The 21,984-nt window shown below is 35.9% G+C and overlaps 1 protein-coding gene across 2 annotated transcripts in view; it reads left to right on the top strand.

Moving 5' to 3' along the window:
- LOC106668367 (protein numb) overlaps window positions 1-21,984 on the top strand; it is a 66,463-nt gene that overhangs the window by 23,934 nt on the left and 20,545 nt on the right. The window contains exon 1 of one of the 2 annotated variants that reach the window (XM_024227360.1): window positions 381-401. The exons of the other annotated variant lie outside the window; for it this stretch is intronic. The gene's annotated coding sequence lies outside the window, so the exon portion shown is untranslated. Of the gene's footprint in view, window positions 1-380; window positions 402-21,984 lie in introns of those variants that run through there. 2 annotated transcript variants of the gene reach the window in all.

Raw genomic sequence — 21,984 nt, 5'->3', positions numbered from 1 at the left:
GTAAATAACAAATAAATGTAATAAGACATAAAAACTAGATGAAGTTAAGTTTTTAATTTTAGGTAGGAAATTTCATGCTGAGGTTATGAATATTTCAGGACATATTGCTATATACCTTAACTAATGTCACATTTAGCATAGATTTGGAGACTGCAAATTTAGCAACAGTCCTAGTTTTCATTGAGCTAATGTAGCTACGAAATTTTTTATAACTCCTATAGGGTATTTAACATTATTGCTTATTATTCATTTTTAATGTCGATTCAGCTTTACAGAGATGAGGAGATTCATATCCTGTCAGCAGTTCGGTCAAAATTGATAATTTGTGTCAGTTATGTAATTTATATTCAGTCTGAACTCAGACGACCCAGAAAATTTGCAAAACTCGGCTTGTTACTGAGGTTAATGAGTTTAATAAATATTAAATCTTAATGGATTAAATATTTTATACTCGAATAAATTAATTTTCATCCATGAAGAATTTTAAAATGTCAGTGGGGAATTTAATTTGCATATGTATTAATTTTTTTTTAATTTTTTTCCAGGTAAGCTAAGATACGTCAGAAAACTTGTTTGATGGATTGGTGGTTCTGGTCTGAACGTTATCAAAACGGAGCGATATCTGTGGTGTTTATTACATGCAAGTAGACCAAAAATGTAAACTTGTCAATGACTAACTTTTACATTATTATTTTTTTATCGATATTCTTTTTTGACGAATTCCATAATCGATATTGCCACAAGTATGACGTTTGTTTAGACAAAAATGTACCACAAACGGAAATGTGTTATATTTAGAAATGGTACCGATTCTCCCCTTAAAATTCCGATCAGTCGGCCTCTTTACAAACACGACAGGGGTTATACGGATCCACATAATAGAAAGATGCAATAAATAGTCTAAGGAAATCTTTTTACCGTAGGCGCACACCTGGCATGTCTAGGATCATTGTCCCAAAATGTGAGGGTAGTGCGTCCACCCTTGATCTCTTCCACCATGGGAATAAAATATCCAGGTATAAAACTGAGAAAAATAGACGAGATTAGAGGGTTAATCTGTATGTAGAAACGTGAGAATATACTTTTTCAAGGACAGTTGCCATTCAATACATTCCCACACTCTTCGGTTTGCTTAATCAACATTTTTCTATTATTTTACGTAGGTGACTGGCACGTTTACTCCTTTAGCTCTATTCTTTTTTCTTTTTTCACAGTGAAGTTTAGAGCAGAAAATTCACTCTTACGTGATGAAAAGTTCAATCACTATGTATAAAATATTTACCTAATGCAAAATTCAGGAAGGACAGTTGCCATTCAATACATTCCTACACTCTTCGACATGTTTAATCAGACTTTTTCGACTATTTTTCATAGTCTGCGCGTTTACTCCTCTAACTCCGTTCTTTACATACCTTTTTATCTAATCTCATCTAATTTAACAAACGGGTCTTTGAGCTAGGACAATAAATACCAAAAATTGTTGATCAGCCATTGGCGAAGACAGTGTGAAGATTTCAGCCATCTTTGGATTTATAACCGGTCTCAACCAGTTCGCGAATCACTAGGTAAATCTTTTTCCCCTTTTTTTACGTGTGTTTTTATATCATAAAACCGGTAAATTAATATTGAGTGTTCGATCCGGCAATTTACTTTCCGTTTCACAACGCCCCCCCCTGCCAAATCTTTTTCATAAGGGTTTCTTTTTAAATTTCACAATGCCCTGGGCCTTGCGTAATCTCCTATTTTCAACCCTGCCCGATTGAAATTACGTACGAAAAGGTTTTTGTGTTCTTCCGGAGATTTCATGAATATTTGATCCCGAATCCGACGAGACTCGTGACAAGACTGGGCCTGAGTGCCTTGTAAATAAAAGAATCTGTTTTAATTAGCGGACCAATTAACAAAAAAATTGAATATTAATTGATAATCTGGCATTCCGTTTATATGTTACATTTGTAAACTGCTAGCTAATCCTTTTATAAGACTGACACAGAATTTGCAATTTGATCAACTAAATTCATTCTGATCTAGAAAATAATTAATTAGGGAAATAATTACATCAAATAAGTTAAGTTGATGTTGGGTGTTGGCCTGCGAGTCGGTGAATTCGTGCCTAACTGGCATGGGTCCGTGTGCACTCGCGGGTTAACTACTACAGGTTACTGAGCGATTTATCTCGCTTAATCTCATTAATACTTGTTCTTTTGTAGAAATATAATAGGAACAGTTTGAAATTCTACGCGGAATTTATCATTACAATATAAAAATATAATACAACTTGATTTTAAAAAAATTTTGTTATACATATCTCACAACCAGCGTTTTTCCATTTTTTCTCTTTTAAATGAGAATAAACGAAATTCAACGAAGCGCATAGATAAAAACCCACTCGTTCGTTTCAAAACACTGCAATTTATTTACTGGATAACAATGTTTTAAACATTTCTTAGGAGCTAAATTTAACATGGCAATACTTTGAAAAAAATCCATTATTTTCAATTAATTAAGGTTTTGGTTGAGATTAAAAAGTCAGTGTCACAAGCGGGATTCGAACCCACTACCTTCGGCTTATTCGCTGCTGCACTACCACTTGAGCTATCATGACTTCGATCCACTCGTGACACTAACTTCCCATCTCAACCCCACCTTTTGAATTTTTCCTCCTTTTTCCCATTTTTTCAATAACCCATTATATTTAGTGGTCAAATTGACCGAATTACTTCTTTCAATTAATTAATCTTTTTATGTAAGGTCTTGGTTGAAATGAAAATAATTAGTGTCACGAACGGGAACCTACGACCTTCGATACGCCGCTGCTCGTGCGGTCGTGGGTTCGAATCCCGCTCGAGACACTAACGTTTTCATTTCAACCAAGACATTACATAAAACGATTAATTAATTGAATGAAATAGCAAACCATGTTTTCTACAAAGATAAAAATAAAATCACATAATCACATAAAGATTTCAGGATCAACAAAATTTACTTTCTTTTTATTTTATTTAATTTTTAGTAAAGCCTAAAGTCCTGAGGTGGTTCAGACTAGAGATGAGAAAAACCGTTCTTTTTAAGGGTAGGATCAAAACCGCTCGTGAGATGAATAGGGTCTTTTTTATGGCTCGCCGGATAAAATTTGGCTGATTTCGAATTTCGGCCGAACGGAAAAAAAGTACGATTGTCTGAATTACAGTGTTTTTATGCGAAATAAATCACGAATCTTCAAGTTGTTTTTTTTTTTTTTTACTGTTGCCAATAATAAATTTCAAATTAAAAGAGAAATGAAGAGTTAAACAAAGAAGGTTGTACAGTTCCTCTTTTTGTTCACATAAGAATGAACGAGTGAAAAAAAAAACATAAAATTTCTAAATTTAAGATTTCTCATTAAACATCAAATAAAATGAAAATTAACAAAAAAAATTTAAACTTGCATAGCTTGCCTGTAAACATTGTAACTTTCTTGAATTTTCTTGTATAAGTGCTTTTGTCCAATCCTTGTGTTTTTCTTTCTTCACTTAAGCTAGTTACTGAGTTGTAAAGACAAAATTCAACCCATACATAATTGACCGCATTAATTATTTTAATTAATTATTCTTTATATGTAATGTCTTGGTTGAGATGAAAAATTAGTGTCACGAGCGGGATTCGAACCCACGTCCGAATAGATCGACTTCACGGTAGCACAAGTGGTTAGAGCAGCGGCGTATAGAGCCGAAGGTCGTGGGTTCGAATCCCGCTCTCGATACTGACTTTTTCAACTCAACCAAGACATTAGATAAAAAGAATAATTAATTGACCCAATGCAATCGCTGATGGGATTGGAATGCTTTTGATCAGCTCGCGAGTGAAGCCATCATCACTAGTACAGACCTCATTAGGCTATACAACACTACTATAAGTTTCTCCATTTTCCTTCTAAAGATATGGATTTTTTTAGCATAAAGGCACAGATTCTTTACATCAGACTTGACTTTAATTTTTTCTCTTTAGATCTATGAACACCCATGATTTATAGGAAGTGTGCGGTCCTTCCAATGGACGACCTTCTCTGAGGACTTTTTTCATCAGTCTATTCCCTTAATGATTTGTAGCTAGTAGCTAAGCTCTTGCAGGACTTTGTCTACCACCTTTCATGCATTTTTGTTTTCCTTTAATTCTGTCTTCACCAGAAACTTAATTTTCATAGTCATTGAAGTTTTATGCCAACCTCTAAAAAATTTCTTTAGTCAGTATTCTCAGCATCCAGACTAGGAATGTCTCATCTTTGTCTTTTTTTTTTTGCATTAACAAGTATTTTCAATGTATTTTTCTGTTGAGTTTTATACATTGTTTTTCTCAATCCAGTCTGGTAATATTTATGTGATGCAGGTGTCTTAAGACTTGTTCTATATGAGACTTATTGGGGCTTTATGATGAATTTTCGCCATTAGATTATGTTTTCTTTGAAGGTACTTTTATTGATTTTTCTTCATTTTCGTCCTCATTTCTTTAGGTTAAAGCCCCGGATTGGACAAAGGCGTCGATTTATAGCGTTCGCCGGGTATTCGAAGTTTCGAAACCCTCTGGCGTTCCAATTTGACTTAAGGGGGTTTCGGGTTGTATAGGGTATAGAACCGTAAGGAATGGTTAGGTATAAGGTAGGAATCTATTGGTATGAGCCGGATCGGTCGGAATTCCTCACTCCCTGAGCCTGGATGAGCCAGAGTTCCTTTTAAAAGCCGGAGATTCCAACCGAACCGCATGTAAAAATTAACATTTCCCAGGGCTAGAAGGAAAGCGAAATTGGCAGTTCGTTCCTTTTTAATACATAAAGACAAGGACATATACAAGCATTTAAGCGAATAAATACATTTTTATGAGATCAATTTACAATATTTTTCCTTATCCTGTATTATATATGATCCTTCAGCTTATTCCTTACAGCAAAAGATTTCAAATCTTGCACAATTTTTCGTACTGGTGCTACTTCATGTAATAACGTTCAAATTTACTTCAAATCTGTATTAACGCAGGTTCGAATTTTTATAAGAATATTTTTAAAGTTTTGGCAGATAGTTTGATGGGTTTTTTGATTACGAACAATACTGAAATAGCTCGCGGTCTGCGGCCAAGATGTGAGTCAATCCTGCAGCCTGGATTTCTTTTTTATTTCATTCCTGAAATCACTCTCATTTCCTGCCCTCGTTTTCTCGCAGTCTTCCTTTCCTGTCGAAGGCAACCGAAACAATAAAACATACGAGATGACAAAATAAAAAAAATGTCCCAATTGTTGAAAATGTTTTTAGTATTTTATAAACGACATTTTCATGCTTTCATTTCATTCCATAGTGTAATGTATCTTCGATTTATTATATTTTAATTACTTTGTTCATAATTTTACATACCAACATTTCTTAGGTAAAAACATAAGCGGTAAAAATGGTATTTTGGAGATTTTCTGATTACAGCCAATGTGAGACAAGGATGTCTGCTAAGCCCAATTCTACTTTCTTTGTCTTACTCCAGTTCTGTTCTTGAATGTGGCAGCATCATAGGAATTAGTATTAATTAAGATTCTTGTAGATATATCGACTTTTTAGAGGCTTTTTGTTGCCATTGGAACCTGACAGTAAGTCTAGGTAAATGTAAAACTTTTTAAGCAAATTGATAGACAAACTATTTCAAAAAATTCAAGGGTTAGTAGAACTCTGGTAGGCTTTCGGCAAGAATACACAAAAACAGAAGCAGGAAGTAGTGAAAAAACAGGACAAGAGTGATCGTCGCAGTATATTTACCTGAAAATTGTGAGATATGTGTGGTGATGAACCTGTAGTTTGGTATTTTCCTATGAATTTTGATTGCAAATCATCGCTGTTTTTGTCTATCTCTGCTTCTCAACATCTTCAGTAGTCTTTTTCAGATAAAGTTTAAAAATTGTTTTAATGAAAAACTATTTCGTAAGATTGCTTCTTGTAGTCTGCTGGTTGATTGATCCTTTAGTTTGATCCTTGGTCTGCCTATGCTAGCTGGGTCGGTCTGTCAGACGCTTTTTGCCTATCGACATCTTCAGTGGTGGTTCTACCTTAGAGAACTGCAATAAAAAACGGATAAAATATATTTTTTAATTATTCAGAAATCGTGAGATGCGGTCTGGTGTGATGTAGGTTTCAGAAAAACATTTTCTTTATCGTGCCAACGTTTCGATCTTTATTGAGATCATCTTCAGGGCCTGGTATTTACAAACATTTTTTTAATATACATTTTATTTTTTTAATATGAGATTTCTGATGTACTACTTGGTGATGGGCCTATAGTTTCCCATCATTTTGGCCTGCCAATCCTCTCGGTTTTGCTCTATCACACGTTTCTTGCATCTCAACATCCTCAGTTGTGGCTTTTTTCCACAGACCAGCAAGAATAAATTGATAAAAATATTATTAATATTAAAAAATGTTGAGATTTTCTCATGGGGTCTGATTCGATAATGAACCTATATTTTGTTAATTTCTGAACATATTGGTCTGCTAATTGTCGCTGGTTTGGTCTATCAGAGTGTGGTGTATCAGTTGCTTCTCGGTATCATCAGAGGTGCTATATTCCAGATCCAGGAAAAAAAGGATAATGTTTTTAATGTGTAGAGATTAGTGACCATTAATCGATAGTTATTCAGATATCGTGAGATGCGGTCGGGTGTGATGTAGGTTTCAGAAAAACATTTTCTTTATCGTGCCAACGTTTCGATCTTTTATTGAGATCATCTTCAGGGCTCAGTGTTTGTCTTCTGTGTAATTGTGCCATCCTTGCGTGTCGTGTTGAGAGTGCCCTCTCTTTCACAGAAACCAACAAGTATAGACTGATACGAGAATATTTTTTTTTCCCGATATCTTCAGTGAAGGGTCTGTCGCTGAGGCCAGCAATAATAAAACTGATAAGAATTTTTATAATAATTGCTTGGATCAATCCGGATGAACCAGTAGTTTGGTTGCGATCATCTTGGTCCGCCTATCTTCGCTATGTTGAATTTTCAAACGCTTCACGCTTCTCGACATCTTCAGCGTTCAAAAAATGTTTTATCTGAGTTCTGTCCTCCAGCTTTTTTCAGTTTCTCCGCTTTTTTCAGTTTAATAAAAAAAATTCTCAAAATCTTGCTTGTTACGCGAACAATTATTGACAATACGGGTATCAATTGGTGATAAGAGTGATAACTTCAAAAAAGTAACTATCTGTTTTATTTCTTATTTTTACGATATATCTCTTGCTATCTGCTGTTTTATTTTCTTTGGTGTGCCTGTCTCTATCCGTCAGTTTTTGTGTCTTCTAATTGAGTAGGCAAAAATGTATTCACATTTACAAAGGGCCTTAATTATTTATTATTATTGAATCGTTTATACGAAAACAAAGAATCGAAAATATACTGAAATTACGCTTTGATCAATGGAGATCTGAGAGCACATTTTTTTTAAAAATAAAAGTAAACAAATAAAGGCCGTTTGCCTTAACGTCCAGTTTATTTGGAGATAAGGTTCCTGACTTCCTGTCTTTTTTATTATGTTCGCATCTATGAAACGTCCAGTAAAAATTTGTAAAATACATTTGCCCAGTGTGATATAGCGATCATGATGATTCTTCCGTAGTCATTGTTCAGATCATTGGGCTATTAGACACGCTCTGCAGGACGAATCGTCCTTGGGAAAGTGAAAGTACGCCTGGAATTTTGCATTTACATCAGAGATAAAAAAAAATCTCACTACGACACACCTGATTAGCCGTTAATAAATTCACTAAGGAGTGTAGAAATACATTTTGGCATATAACGATCATAAGTTGTAAAAGTGTTTTGGATATGGACAAAATTCTGTACGGAAAGTTCGTGGTTCCTGTTTACAATCTTCTACTAATTATTGAATTTCATTTGTTTTGTCTGTTCTGTCTTTGTAGGGGGATTTCCTCTCAGGTATTCATCTCTTGTGTAATCGATTTCGCCGGACCTATTGCGAATGACATCACAGGTTGACTAATTTGCCGACGGGCTTCCTGTTTGCATATTAACCCGTTGGGTGAATCAGCGTTAAAAAGCTTTTCACATTCAAGAGCATTATAGATCAGACAAAACAGTTCAGAAGGGTACAAGGGTTGAGTGATGAAACCCTAGGAAAGTTCAAAAAGGGTTTGGTTTTTCTTATTAAATCCTTGCCACGGATGGATAAAGAATCTTTAATATTGAAAATGTCTTTCAGCTTGGGTAAATTTTTTTTTCTTTTTTTTAATTTTTATAATTTGTAGTACATTACAACTACCTTAAAGAAGGTAATAAGTAACAGTGAGCAAGGTAATTAAAACAAGTCAAAATTAAAAATTAAGAGTGGAGAAAACACCCATTGGTATTACTCCAATGTTACAATAATATTGTTTGTTCAATTGATACGTGTGTCATTATCACTTTCACTGTCATCACCATCACTTCCTAGGAGATCTCGCGGCCATTGTCTCTTCAGTCGGCGGGGAGGGTTTGAGGGGATTCGTCGGGATGCGAGGTTTCTGATGTGTTGGTTTACGTTAGTTGGGAGGTTTTTATGAAATTTACGGTAACGGAAACGTATTTCATCTTGTACGAAAGGAATACGTAAATCTGTATGTGTAGTTTGGTTCGATACATAAAATGGAGCATCTAGTATTTTTCGTAGTATTATAGACTGGGCAGTTTGATATGCGGTGGATATTGGAATTTTTGGCTGAACCCCACACTTCCAGTCCGTAAGTCCAAATCGGCTTAACTATGGTGTTGTAAAACAGCCTTTTATTTTTGAGAGGTAAATTAGAGCGTTTGTCAAGAAGTCGTGCAAGAACTCTAAATCGTGTCATAACCTCCTGACGTTTCAGTCTTGTGTGAGGATTCCACGTCAGGCGTTTGTCGATGTACAATCCGAGGTACCGCACCTTGTCCGCAGTAGGGAGGGGAATATTGTTTAAGAAAACGGGGGGGAGATCTTTTTACGAAGAGTGAAAGTAATGTGGGTGGATTTGTCTGTGTTAAATTGTATCCTTTTCTTTTTACACCAAGACTCTAGTAGTATGAGGTATTGTTGGAGGTTTTGAGTGGAAATGACAAGGTCGGAGTTGCTAGAGAGAATTGCCGTATCGTCTGCAAATGCGAATGTGGTGGTTTCGGGATGAGATGGCATGTCAGCTGTGAAAACCTGGTACAGTGTAGGGGCCAGAACGCTACCCTGAGGAACACCGGCATGGATAGGAAAATATGAAGACAGGAATGGCCTTCGATGACTTGGAAGAATCGGTCAGTGAGGTAACTGCAGTACGAGATAGTAGGTGGATGGAAGGATGCCCTTGAGCATGAACAGCAGGCCCGGGTGCCAAACTCGATCGAAAGCTCTGCTTACGTCAAGAAAGGCTCCGGAACAGTACTGTCCCATCTCAAGGGAGGATGAAATAATGTCTACCACGCGGTGACACTGCTGGACAGTTGAGTGGCGGTTGCGAAAACCAAATTGACTTAATTAAATAATAAATTATGGGTAAATTAAAACCCTTCTTTGACGACAATAAAATAGGAAAGCTCTTTCAAAGGACATGGCTAGAGAATTCGTCTTGTTTATATCCAAAAGCGTGACTTACATTTTTCTCCATTGATTCACTGCAAATTTGATGTCATTTATTGATTTTCTTAAATACATTGATCGTAACGGTAATAAAATACTCGAGGCTTGCAAGGACATTTCTCCCAAGTCTATTTTCTTTAGTTTGGTCTTTCAAAAAACAAATTCGATCGTTATCTGCCAATTTTCGATCTATTGTAAGGACATTGTTTCGGAGGAGCTCTAAGCACATGTCATTCAAGGAAGGAATAAACTCATACAAAGCTCAATGAAAGCAAAAGCACCCCTCATACAATATTCCTCAGTATTATTACCATCCGCTACCTTGGGTTCCATCTAGCCTCAAAACTAACCTAGAACCAACAGACACTAAACCAACGACTAATCTAAAAACTGGCTAAAACGAAAAACAAATTGACAAGCTACAAAACAATACTAAAACCTGTACGTACGGACTAGAACCTTGGAGTACCGCTAAACCTTCCAACATCCAGTCCTTACAAACCAAACTATTCAGATCATACTCGATGTTCCTTACTAGATCTCCAACTTTACGCTTCACAATGCCTCAAAATCCCTTTCGATGGTGGATCTGTAGTTTGATCGTTTTGGATCATTTTCGTCTAGCAATCCTCTTTGTTTTGGACTGTCAGACGCTGGCTGCATACGACATCTTCATTAGAGTGTCTGTCACAAAGACAAGCAAGAATAAATTGATACGAGAACATTTTTGATAGTGCCATTTATTCAATAAGTCTATATGGGTGACGAACCTCTAACTTGGTCGTTTCCGATCATTTTCGCCTACTAATCCTATTGTTTTGGTCGATTTTTTCTTCCTGATATCATCATGATAGGTATATCACAGAGGTCAAAATAAATGGCAGTATGCTCTGGTTTGGTCTATCAGATATTTGAGGCTTCTCGGTATCTTCAGTGGTGTGGCTAGTTCACACAGTTCAACATTAAAAAAAAGATAAAAATATTTTTAAACCTGAAATTTCTTCTATAAATTCTACTAGATAATGGACCTGTAGGTTAGTCGTTTCTCATCATTGTGGTCTGCCAATCCTAGGTGTTTTGGTTTTTGACTCGTTTCCTTCTTCCACATTTCATTAGTGATACCAGCAATAGGAAAAACGATTATTTATAACAATGAGATTTCTTATTCGGATGTGATCGAGTGATGAACCTGTTGTTTGATAATTTCCGATCATTTTGGTTTGCCGATTCTCGCTGTTTTGGTCTGTCAGGCGCTTTCTGTTTCTCGACATCCTCATTTTAGTTTTTTCACAGTGGCCAGCAAGAATAGATTGATAGCAATTTATTAGTGAGATTTCTTCTTTCAGTTTGCATGGGTGTTGAACTTGTAGTTTGGTCGTTTCCGATCATTTTGTGTACTTATCCTTGCTGTTTTGATCGTGCAAAGAATAATCATCCAAACATTTTCCACTTAAAACAATAAACTCCTCTCACCCCCTATCGAGTTTTATCCAATAGAACCACCCTTATAATCCCACCATACGACTTAAGAGGAGTTGGCCTAGCGACCTACTAAACGAGTATTGGTCCTCGCATACAGCAATGGTTATTAACTGCCCTGATGATCCACGTAATGTAAATTCAACTCATTAAATGTTGAAATAAGGCTACAGATTGTAATAAATATATTAAATTTAAAAAACATTCAAGGTCATCATCAGGGCAAAGACATCTTTAAGATTGTTTTGCCCTGATGACCTTAAAACATGGTGGAAGGCTGGCAGGTAACAATTGAATTTGTTTTGTTCTTCAGACGATACCGATTCCAGAGTCGTTTTCCCATCTTCACTGGTTTGTCTTGGTGTTTTTTGTACCAATGTTTTATTCTTATCAGTCATTCAAAAGTAATAAAAGGACATCAATCAAGCCTGGATGAGAAACGATTGGAATATTCATATTTGCAGTGTTTACACAGAAAATTCAGATTACCAGTATTATTAATTCCACTAGTTTTCGTGGTCCGCTTGACCAAATTATATCTTTCAATTAATTAATCTGTATTTAAAGTATTGGTTGAGATAAAAAGTCAGTGTCATAAGCGGGATGCGAACCCACGACCTTCGGCTAAATAGCCGCTGCTCTACCATTTGAGATATCGTGACTTGAAAAATGGCAAAAAGGAGGGAAAATTCAAAAGGTGTGGTTGAGATGGGAAGTTAGTGCTCGAGTGGATCGAAGTCACGATAGCTCAAGTGGTAGAGTAGCGGCGTATTTAGCCGAAGGTCGTGGGTTCGAATCCCGCTTATGACACTGACTTTTTTATCTCAACCAGTACCTTAAATACAGATTAGTATTATTAATTTTATGTGTGGTGATTAGTGACCGTTAATCGATATTTAATTTGGAAATCGTGAGATGCGGTCTGGTGTGATGTAGGTTTCAGAAAAATATTTTCTTTATCGTGCCAACGTTTCGATCTTTATTGAGATCATCTTCAGGGCTCAAAGTGTTGTCTTCTGTTTAATTGTGTCATTCTTGCGTGTGCATTTTTGGGCACTCTCGACACGACACGCAAGAATGTCACAATTACACAGAAAACAAACACTTTGAGCCCTGAAGATGATCTCAATAAAGATCGAAACGTTGGCACGATAAAGAAAATGTTTTTCTGAAACTTACATCACACCAGACCGCATATCACGACTTCTAAATAAATAATTATTAATTTTAACTGATTTATTATTTTTTTATGCAAAGCATGGTCGAATTAAAAAATTAGTGCCACGACCAGGCCTCGAACCCACTACTCCGGAGGTGGTGGGTTCATGTCCTTCTCGTGACACAAATTCTTCAACCACGATATTTTGCATAAAAAATAATAAATCAGTTAAAATAATTACTTTGGTTAATAGGACCAACTAAAAAACATATATTTTAGTATTATTAATATCAAATACATTTGTCTTTGGATATTGAATACAGGTGATGAATGAAAAAAAAGGTCTTCCAGTTAAGTGTTATTTTTAGCATTCAGACATAGTAAAATTCGGGATTTACTTCTTTGGTAAAATATCCAGGTAGCATTGGCTTATCCCTTTCAAATCTTTGCGATTAGAAAGGGCTTAGGTGTTACTGGATTTAGGCAAGTGTATCAGTTTTCTTCTCAGGTAACTAGTTTTTACATGAAACGGTCACCGACCGTCTGGAACTCGTAGCCGGCACTTTTCCAGGACACGGCTGACTTTCGGGTCGGGAATTTCCGGCTTTTTCACCCCGATCGGCTTTCATTTTAAAGATGATTGATTTTTCTCTCGGGGATCAATTTCGATTCAATCCCACGGTGATTCTTTTTGACCGCCATTTTGTCAAGACTGATTTTGATTTTCATTATTATTTTCTCTATAAAACAGTTAAAAATTTAATATTGTTTACACAATATCACTGATATTTTCCAAGTCGCTTAATCATCTTTAAATAGGTGAATCCCGTATGAAACGTAACTTATTCATGTGTAACCCCTATTGCAAAAGGGTTGCGGTTTTTTTTTCGTAAAAAAACTTCGCTTATTGGCTTTTGTGTGTTTTTCCCCTCGGTTTGATGTTGATGTGACAAAAAGAACTGGTTCTAGGGGAAAAGCTGGTTGCCCTGCTCCAATTTCCCATGACAGCGAGGAGTCTGTGACCTTTTTGCGCCCGTTTCGTAATTATTTAGACCACCCCACACACAAGCCGTGAACCCTTTAAATATTTCACAAAGTATTGTGAAATTATCGCTATATCCCTTTTTTTTCTAATCTGTTGTGCGAGATATTGGTAAAAAATCAAACAACAAAATATTCTGGAATGTATTTACAATGACCAATCCTCTATCAAACTTGAACTTTCTATTAAATTATAAAACACTTCTAAGGCTGTAGCCGAAGTTATATGTTAAGTTCTGAATGTGGTTTGGCTTACACCATGGGCTCACCACAATTGAATATCAAATTTGACCAAGTGCTGAATTTCATTCTTAATCCAGGATTCGTATATTCTTGATCATCACTTCAGGGCTTTAAATCCCACCTCAACCCGCAAGTGTTTTGTCTAGAAATTATGGTTTAACACATTGCCCTAGAACATTAGTTTAATTATTAAATTATGGATATTTGAATCATTACAAAATAAAGGGAATGCTGTTGAAAAATCCGTTAGGAACCGTCAAAGCCAAAAGGCTCGACAAGAGGATTTTGATTAAAAGCTTATGTTTGCGCTTGGAGCTTTGCACTTTGAGTTTGCTCAAATCGACAGGACCCTCAATTACTCCGAACTTTATAATTATTGGCTTCATTTGAAGTTTTAAAATCGAAATATCGTGTTCAACTATCGTAAAACGCTACGGTAGTTGTGTATTGGACAAAAGTAAAAAATGGAACACTTGCTTCGCCGAGCTTAAAACCCTGACGACTCAGTTGGCTAAAACATCATTCTAGACCATGTGGAATTTTGTGTGGAAATTAATACATCGTTTGAAAAAAAGATATCGACAGATTCAGAGTATTGCCTCAACCTGTTTATAACCCTGACCCCTACCCGCTTATATTCCTGGCGTTGATCCTATGTTCTCAAGGGCAAATAAGCGTTATAGACAATAAAAGATAGCGATTTGGGGAAAAATAATGCATTAAGGAACTTTATGTGCATTTGACGAAGGCAACATTCACGACATAGTACTTGAGTTTCTTGTCTCACGACGTTAAGCCTATGTCCTCAAGGCCAAAAAAGCGTTATAAAGAATAAAACATCGCGATTAGGGGAAAAAGAAAAGAAATAATGCATTAAGACACTTTATGTGCATTTGACGAAGGCAACATTCACAGCACTGTACATGAGTTTCTTGTCTCTCCCACCTTATAACCCTGACGTTGAGCCTGTGGCCTCAAGGCTAAATAAACGTTATAGAGAATAAAAGATCTCGATTTGGGGAAAAAGGGAAGAAATAATGCATTAAGGCACTTCAAGTGCATTTGACGAAGGCAACATTGACCACACAGTACAAGACTTTCTTGTCTCACCTAGCTTATAACCCTGACGTGGAGCCTATGGCCTCAAGGCTAAATAAACGTTATAGAGAATAAAAGATCGCAATTTGGGGAAAAATAATGCATTAAGGAACTTTATGTGCATTTGACGAAGGCAACATTCACCGCATAGTACATGACTTTCTTGTCTCACCTAGCTTATAACCCTGACGTTGCGCCTACAACCTTAAGGCTAAATGTCTAAGAGAGACGGAGAATAAAAAATCCCGTTTTGGAAAAGGACGATGGAAGCGTAAGACATAAATGGAAGGAGTTAGCGAATTGCCTCACCCTGTTTATAACCCCGAAGTTGCGCGTAAGGCGTTCAAGGTTATAATTGCGTTATAGAGTCCCGGTCCCGTTTGGACAAAAAAGTATACAAATACGGCATAAAGGCATTTGACACAGGAAAAATTCATAGAAATGGAAGGTGTATTGCACCACCCTGCTTATAACCTTGACGTTATAATAGCGTTATAGAGATGGTCACGTTGGCGTATTGACTTATCATGCTTATAAACCTGGCGTTGCGTCTACCACAAAGGCTAATATTGCCTTTACAACAAAAGATCGCAAATTGAAGAAAAAATACGATTCTGCATTAAGGTCTTGCCTCATCCAGTTTATATCCCTGAGGAATGCCCCCCAAGTACAATGTCTTAACCATAGGCTTGGCAAGTAGGTTTATATATCCATTTATAGAGTAATGGAGTTTTTAAAAGTAAAATAGAAAATTTTAAAAAGTCATTCATGATAACGTTAACATTTTCGGAATTAGAAGTTATAAGTTTTGCCTCACCCTGTTTATACTTCTCGCGTCAAGGAATCTGACAAAACAGACAGCTCGTAGCCAAAGGTATCGTCACTTAAGTTTCATTGCTGAACCTTCTGATATCCAAAGAAAAAGTATTCAGGGTAAAATTTTTCCTACAAAGCGAGGGCAGATCAACAGGTTTATATACTAATTAAGAGTTTAGGGTTAAATAAAGGAAAACTGTTTCTCAAGCAAATGCGTTTTATTTTGACACTACATTTACAAAACTAAAGAATCAGCGTCTTGCCTCGTCCTGTTTATATCCCTAACACCGAGCCATTTAACACAAAGGAAAACATTCGATCTTTTTATTTTTAAAGAAAATGTTTTTTATCCAAGAGCATTTTTAATAAAGTGTGTTACTTAAATAAACTAACATGTAATTTTTTATCATTGTGGGCGTTTTCCTTTGACTTTAATGCTTTATGGAGAGATTTTATTTTTATCTACAGTTTTACCAATCACAGAGAGCATACGTAATCAAACGTCTCTTTGAACGTTGAGAACGCTGACTTTTTAAACATCAGCGCTGCTGAAAAAAATAGAAAAGTTTAATGACGAAACATATTTCTCTTGGAATGTACATTTCTAAATTTCTTTCCTTAAAATAAATCTGATGATTGTGAGTTGTTAAAAACATAATTATCCACTTCTATTGAAATATAATGTACTGGATTAAAAGACAGAATAGGATAGTAATCTCAATAAGGAAGCAATACCTTGCATGGCTAACGATTTCCAAATTTTGAAAAAAAAAGTGAAAATTATGTTAGCAACATCACTTTCATATAGTATTTCTTGTGAAAGTACATATTTTATAAACAAGGACGTCATCGGATTTATGACTTTCATGTTCAAGGGTCGGCTCTGTGCTGAATAAAATAAAAGTTAATCGATAAGGCTCTTCCACGCTGATAACCAGCGCGTATATTTTTTTTTTTTCAATACAAGTACAATTTGTCCTCCTCCAGGGATTTGATGAATGTTGTAAAATACTTCGGCCGGTTATGTGGGAGGGGTTTAGGTGGATTTTTTTCTGGTTTAGGTTAATCTCTTGACCTGGCTTATCCATGGTCAGACGAGTTGATATTTGCCTTGCTTTCTTTCAGCGTTATGTGGGCCATAAATTAAACAGTATATCCGCTCGAGACTAATGTCGACCAGAAGACCGGCCTTTTTCCTTAAGTCCATGCCCAAAAATGTTTAATATTAAAATTTATTTGGAGATCGTTACGTGCGGTCAGGTGTGACGTAAGTTTTAGAAAAACATTTACTTTATCGTGACAACGTTTCGATCTTTATTGAGATCATCTTCAGGCCCTGGGATTTATAAACATTGTTTAAATTTTACAAATATATGTAGGATGTGAAAAAACAATCAGTAAACACCACACATTTAAATTTATCAATATTAAATGTAGGTAGTTTCTATCTAAACTCAGACTCAAAAAGAAATAAACATTGGAAAATAATGCATAGTTTTTCTTTATACATTTTAGTTATTCAGACAGTTTAGTCAGACAAAAAGGAAAAATTATAATAATTATAAATATAAACGGTATATTTGACCAATTATTTTAAATCGCTTTCTCTCTGTCTTTCTCTCTCTTTCTCTCTCTCTCTTTCTCTCCCTCTCCATCTCCCTCTCTCTCTCTCTCTCTCTCCATCTCCCTCTCCCTCTCCATCGCCCTCTCACTCTCCCTCTCCCTCATTCCTTCTCTTACACACACTCTCTATCTTTCATTTTTTATTTCTCCTTCTCTGATAATCTAGCACTCTTTCTCTATGTGTATGTTCTCTCTCTCTCTCTCTCTATCTATCTATCTATCTCTCCTTTTTTATTTCTCCTTCTCAGTCTCTTCTTTTCAGACAATCTGTATCACTCTGTTTCTCTTTCTGTCTATCCTCCTCTGTCTCTCATTTTTTTTATCTTCTTCTCTGGCGTATATCACTCTCTCTCTCTCTCTCTCTCTATCTATCTATCTATCTATCTATCTATCTATCTATCTATCTATCTATCTATGTATCTCTCACTTTTTATTTCTTTTTTGTCTCTTCTTCTCTGATAATCTGTATCACTCTCTTTCTCTCTGTCTCTCCCCCTCTGTCTTTCATTTTTTATCTCTCCTTCTCTGTCCCTTCTTCTCTGACAATCTGTATCACTCTCTTTCTGTCTATCCCTCTCAGTCTTTCATTTTTTCTCTCACCTTCTCCGTCCCTTCTTATCCATTTTCCTGTATTCATTTCTCTCTCTCTCTCTCTCTCTCTCTCTCTCTCTCTCTCCCTCTTTGTTTTTCTCTCTCTTTCATTCTACTTTTCTTTTTCTAGTCTCCCTTACTAACTATCATTCTATACATTTATCTCCCTTCTTTGTCTGTGGCTCTTCCAGACACAAAACTTCAAAGAATTAGATGGATAGGGATTTATTGTGCGAACCAAATAATAATAAATTTGTTCTAGGACAAGAAACTTGATCTAATTGCACTCAATAATCTTAGTGCGTTTTCAATAGTGCCTGAAGATATGATTTCTAGTAATTATTTAGAAATCGTGAGATGCGGTCTGGTACAGATGTCTAGATCAACTTACAAGAAAAAACCGCAATTATTTAAACAAATAAACAATCTCTAAACTGACCTGTAAGTTCATTTTCAACGGACTTAAAACTGTAAGGCATTATTAGTTACAATTTTAAATAATCTGAGGTAATGGTTTTGTACTTTATGGACATTATAAAATTTTAATGAATTTTTAAACATGTACAATAACTAAGGTCTGGTGGAAAAATTATTATACACCAAAATTTTGTCAATATTAATTTCAAAATAATGTAATTGTATATAATTATTATATCTAACATACTATTTTTATTTATTTAAATTTTTGAATTAGTTATTGATATCAATTTATATAAGAAAAACCCCGGTTAATTGTTTGTGATTGTGATCCCACGGTACACTATTGACGGAAGTCGGCATAATAAACCTTCTTTTGTTTCCAACATATTCAACCAACTTGTTCCAGCGTTTCCATTTTCGTTTTAACCGATTCCCCCTTCTCGTTTCTCCAGGGCGAGTTAATTCGACCACCGGCCCGGGTAATTGAAAACCCGCAGGACTCAGGAGGAAATTACATGCACATCGGAGCCTCATTTACTCTAATAACTCCGCTTACAAAGCTGGGAATATTTCATAGAAGTCCGGCAACCTGTGGTAGCCCCTTTGAACTTGAATATCAGATTTTGAACTTTTGAGTAACGCAATTTCGCCATTTGAACACTGCCCGAGTCGTTTTTCCCTAATGAAATGATTTTTCGGAAAAACCTGTTGAACTAATTAGAAAGTTTTCTTATAATAAGATACTAATAAGAAAAAAAATTGTTAACCATAATAATTTGTTGAATGAGTGAGGAGCGGTCAAGAATGAGGTAGTTTAGAAAAACACCTTTTTCATTTTTTTTTCGCGTTTCGACCTTTATTCGGGTCATCTTCAGGGCCTGGGTGAATTGCAATACGTATGTTGATTGGGAAAAAATGAACTCAAACGTGTTTTTTTTTTTTTTTTTTGAGCTATCAAGAATAAGGTAATTTAGACAAACACCTTTTTCATTTTTTTGTAGACGTGCGTTTCGACCTCTATTCGGGTCATCTTTAGGGCCTGGGTGAATTACAAAACATATGTTGATTGGAAAAAAATGAACTCAGATGTAAATATATACGTGTTTTTATTTTTAGTGACAGGTTGTTTAATTTTTATTTTTGAAGAGCGGTCAAGAATGAGGTAATTTAGACAAACACCTTTTTCATTATTTTTGTCTACGTTTCGACCTTTAGTCGGGTCATCTTCAGAGCTTGGGTGAATTACAAAATATATGTTGATTTGAAAAAAATGCAACACAGATGTAAATACAAACGTGTTTTTTTTATTTTTAGTGACAGGTTGTTTAATTTTATTTTTTATTGTTGAGAGCAGTCAAGAATGAGGTAGTTTAGACAAACATCTTTTTCATTTTTTTTGTCGACGTTTCGACCTTTATTCGGGTCATCTTCAGGGCCTGTGTGAATTACAAAACATATGTTGATTGTAAAACAATGCAACACAGATGTAATGTTTTGTGACAGGTTGTTTAATTTTTTTATTTTTATTTTTGAGGAGCGGTCAAGAATGGGGTAGTTTAGACAAACACCTTTTGTAAAATTATAGACAAAAAGTAGTCCTAGTTCATGTTGTAAATTGACGTGTTTTACCCATAAAGAAATCATTACTAAAAAAATTATTTATTTTTATTCTAATTATTTATTCCTAGAGAAAAGTCATTCTGTATGTAGAATTTAAAAGAAAGTAAGAAAAGAAATAAGGGTGTGGCTGGGGTTGCGAGATCTCATTTCACAAGTCAGAGTTGCTCCACTTAGAAAAAGGAAAAAGAAGAACGGAAGATCATTTGACCGTGCAGATGCTACTTTCAACTTGGACTTCCTGTAAGATGAAATGACCTTTTTATAAATTTCTTGTCCTGGTGAAATTAACAGCAAATAGTCTTATCTTTTCTTATCACCCTGGTCTGCGTATTCTCATCCATGTTCAGCGATGTTGGTTTTTTAAATCAGAATCAGAATATAATAAAAACAAAGACAAATACCAGTGGGAAAATTTTCCGCTAATCAAATCTTACAACACTCACAACGTATTTTGCGTTTTATGAACTTTAAAGCATTTATTTTTATTAGTTTAACATAATGAAACATATTTTCATAGCGTCATAATAAAAGAGGTTTTTTTTAAATTTATTTGTTCCCTATACATGATATACTATACAAATATGTACACATGTTAAAGCATCCCATAGCACAATAGTTGCCAGCATTGCACCGGTAGAATACATGCGTTGAGGAGCCGGCCATTGCTGGTTCCCGGGTTGAGAATCTTTGTCTGAGGACTTTTGATTGGAAGGATTGTATGTGCCGGATGTTGGATGACTTGGCTGAACCCCACTGTTCACTCCGTATGTCTTCACTCAGTCTTGACCTTTTTGCACCATTCGTCGATAAGCTCAATGTGTTCTTAGAAGTTGGAGGTAGCTTGGATAGGGTTGGAGTTAAAGGACAAAATTGTTCGCTTAGGTGGTAATGATTGGGTGAGTAGGTAGATGAACAGTATAGAAGATATGTAAGATTATAAGGAGTGGGTAGGAAGTGTTCGGTTGAGGCGACGTGGTGGGTTGTCAGGATGGGAATGAGTGGAGAGGGCTCGAGCAGTATGGTTACCATGGTTCGAAAGGTTGGTGTGGAAGGTTTGGAATCTGGACAGGATCAGTTGGCAAAAAGATTGTTGAGGTCGTTGTAGTTTCTGAAGTTAGTGACATAATAAGGTGCTTTGACAATTTGTCTAAGGACTTCCGATTGGAAGGACTGGATGCGCTGTACATTGGATGGCATGGCAGTACACCACAGTTCCACTCCGTCCATATTGGTCTTAATAATGTCTTGTACAGTGTTAGCTTTGTCTTAATTGTCAAAGTCGATTGTCTTCGTAGTAGTCCAAGTCTTGTATTAAGTTGTTATTTTTTAAGTCTTGTGTGGGGATTCCACGTCATTCTGCTGTTTAGGTATAGTCCCAGGTTGTATTCATTGCCGCACCTCACTCTGAAACAGCGATCAGGTAGGATTTCAATGAAAGGTAATAATGAGAAGGTAGGAAGCGCTTAACTTTAAAAAATATGCCTGGATGCCAGACCCAAAACAGGATTTTAGTTGTATTATTTTGAAGCATCTGATCCATTCCCGTGTCACTCCACCAGATCGTACAGGCTTGAGCGGAACCCGGTATCTCTTTGTTGTTGATGTACAGTGGAGGGCAAACTGCTTTTTCAGCGTAAAAGTACACCGAGTTTATTTTTATTCGTTCAGTCTTGTCCTCCATTTTTTACACCAGTCTTCGAGGTATTCCTGGATGTTGGAAGTAGCTTGGACAGGATTCGAGTTAGAAGATAGGATTGCGGTGTCGTCCGAGTAGATGGTAAAATATTATCACGATGTATTGTTAGGTTAGAAGTATAAATGATATAAAGGATAGGACCAATAACACTACCTTGCGGTACACCGGCCTGTATCTATTTGACTTCCGATAATTCATCGCCGCACCTCACTCTGAAACAGAGATTAGTTAGGTAGGATTTCAATAAAAGTTAATAATGTTAAAGTAGGAAGCGCTTAAGTTTAAAAAATATGCCTGGATGCCAGACTCAAAACAAGATTTTAGTTGTATTATTTTGAAACTGGTTCATTCCTGTGTCATTCCACAAGATCGTATAGTTAAGGATTAATCGTAAAGTTATCAAATTTAATAAGGGACGAAAGAGATCAAGGTGTAACAGAATTGTTGTCAGAAAATCTCATGTTACTACATAATGGAAGACAAAGGACAATGGTCTCGGGAACGTCATCGATTCTCTTATAAATAATTCATTGTCTTCCAACCTTGGTAGGTCCTAGCGGCCTGGATGACCCCCAGACAAAGCAACACGAGACGTCCGAGATATA

Source organism: Cimex lectularius, unplaced genomic scaffold (genome assembly GCF_000648675.2).
Source record: "Cimex lectularius strain Harlan isolate CLEC.00 unplaced genomic scaffold, Clec_2.1 scaffold75, whole genome shotgun sequence".
Lineage (NCBI taxonomy): Eukaryota > Metazoa > Arthropoda > Insecta > Hemiptera > Cimicidae > Cimex > Cimex lectularius.
Note: the sequence above shows the minus strand (reverse complement) of the source record. Positions and strands in the feature narration are given on the sequence as shown.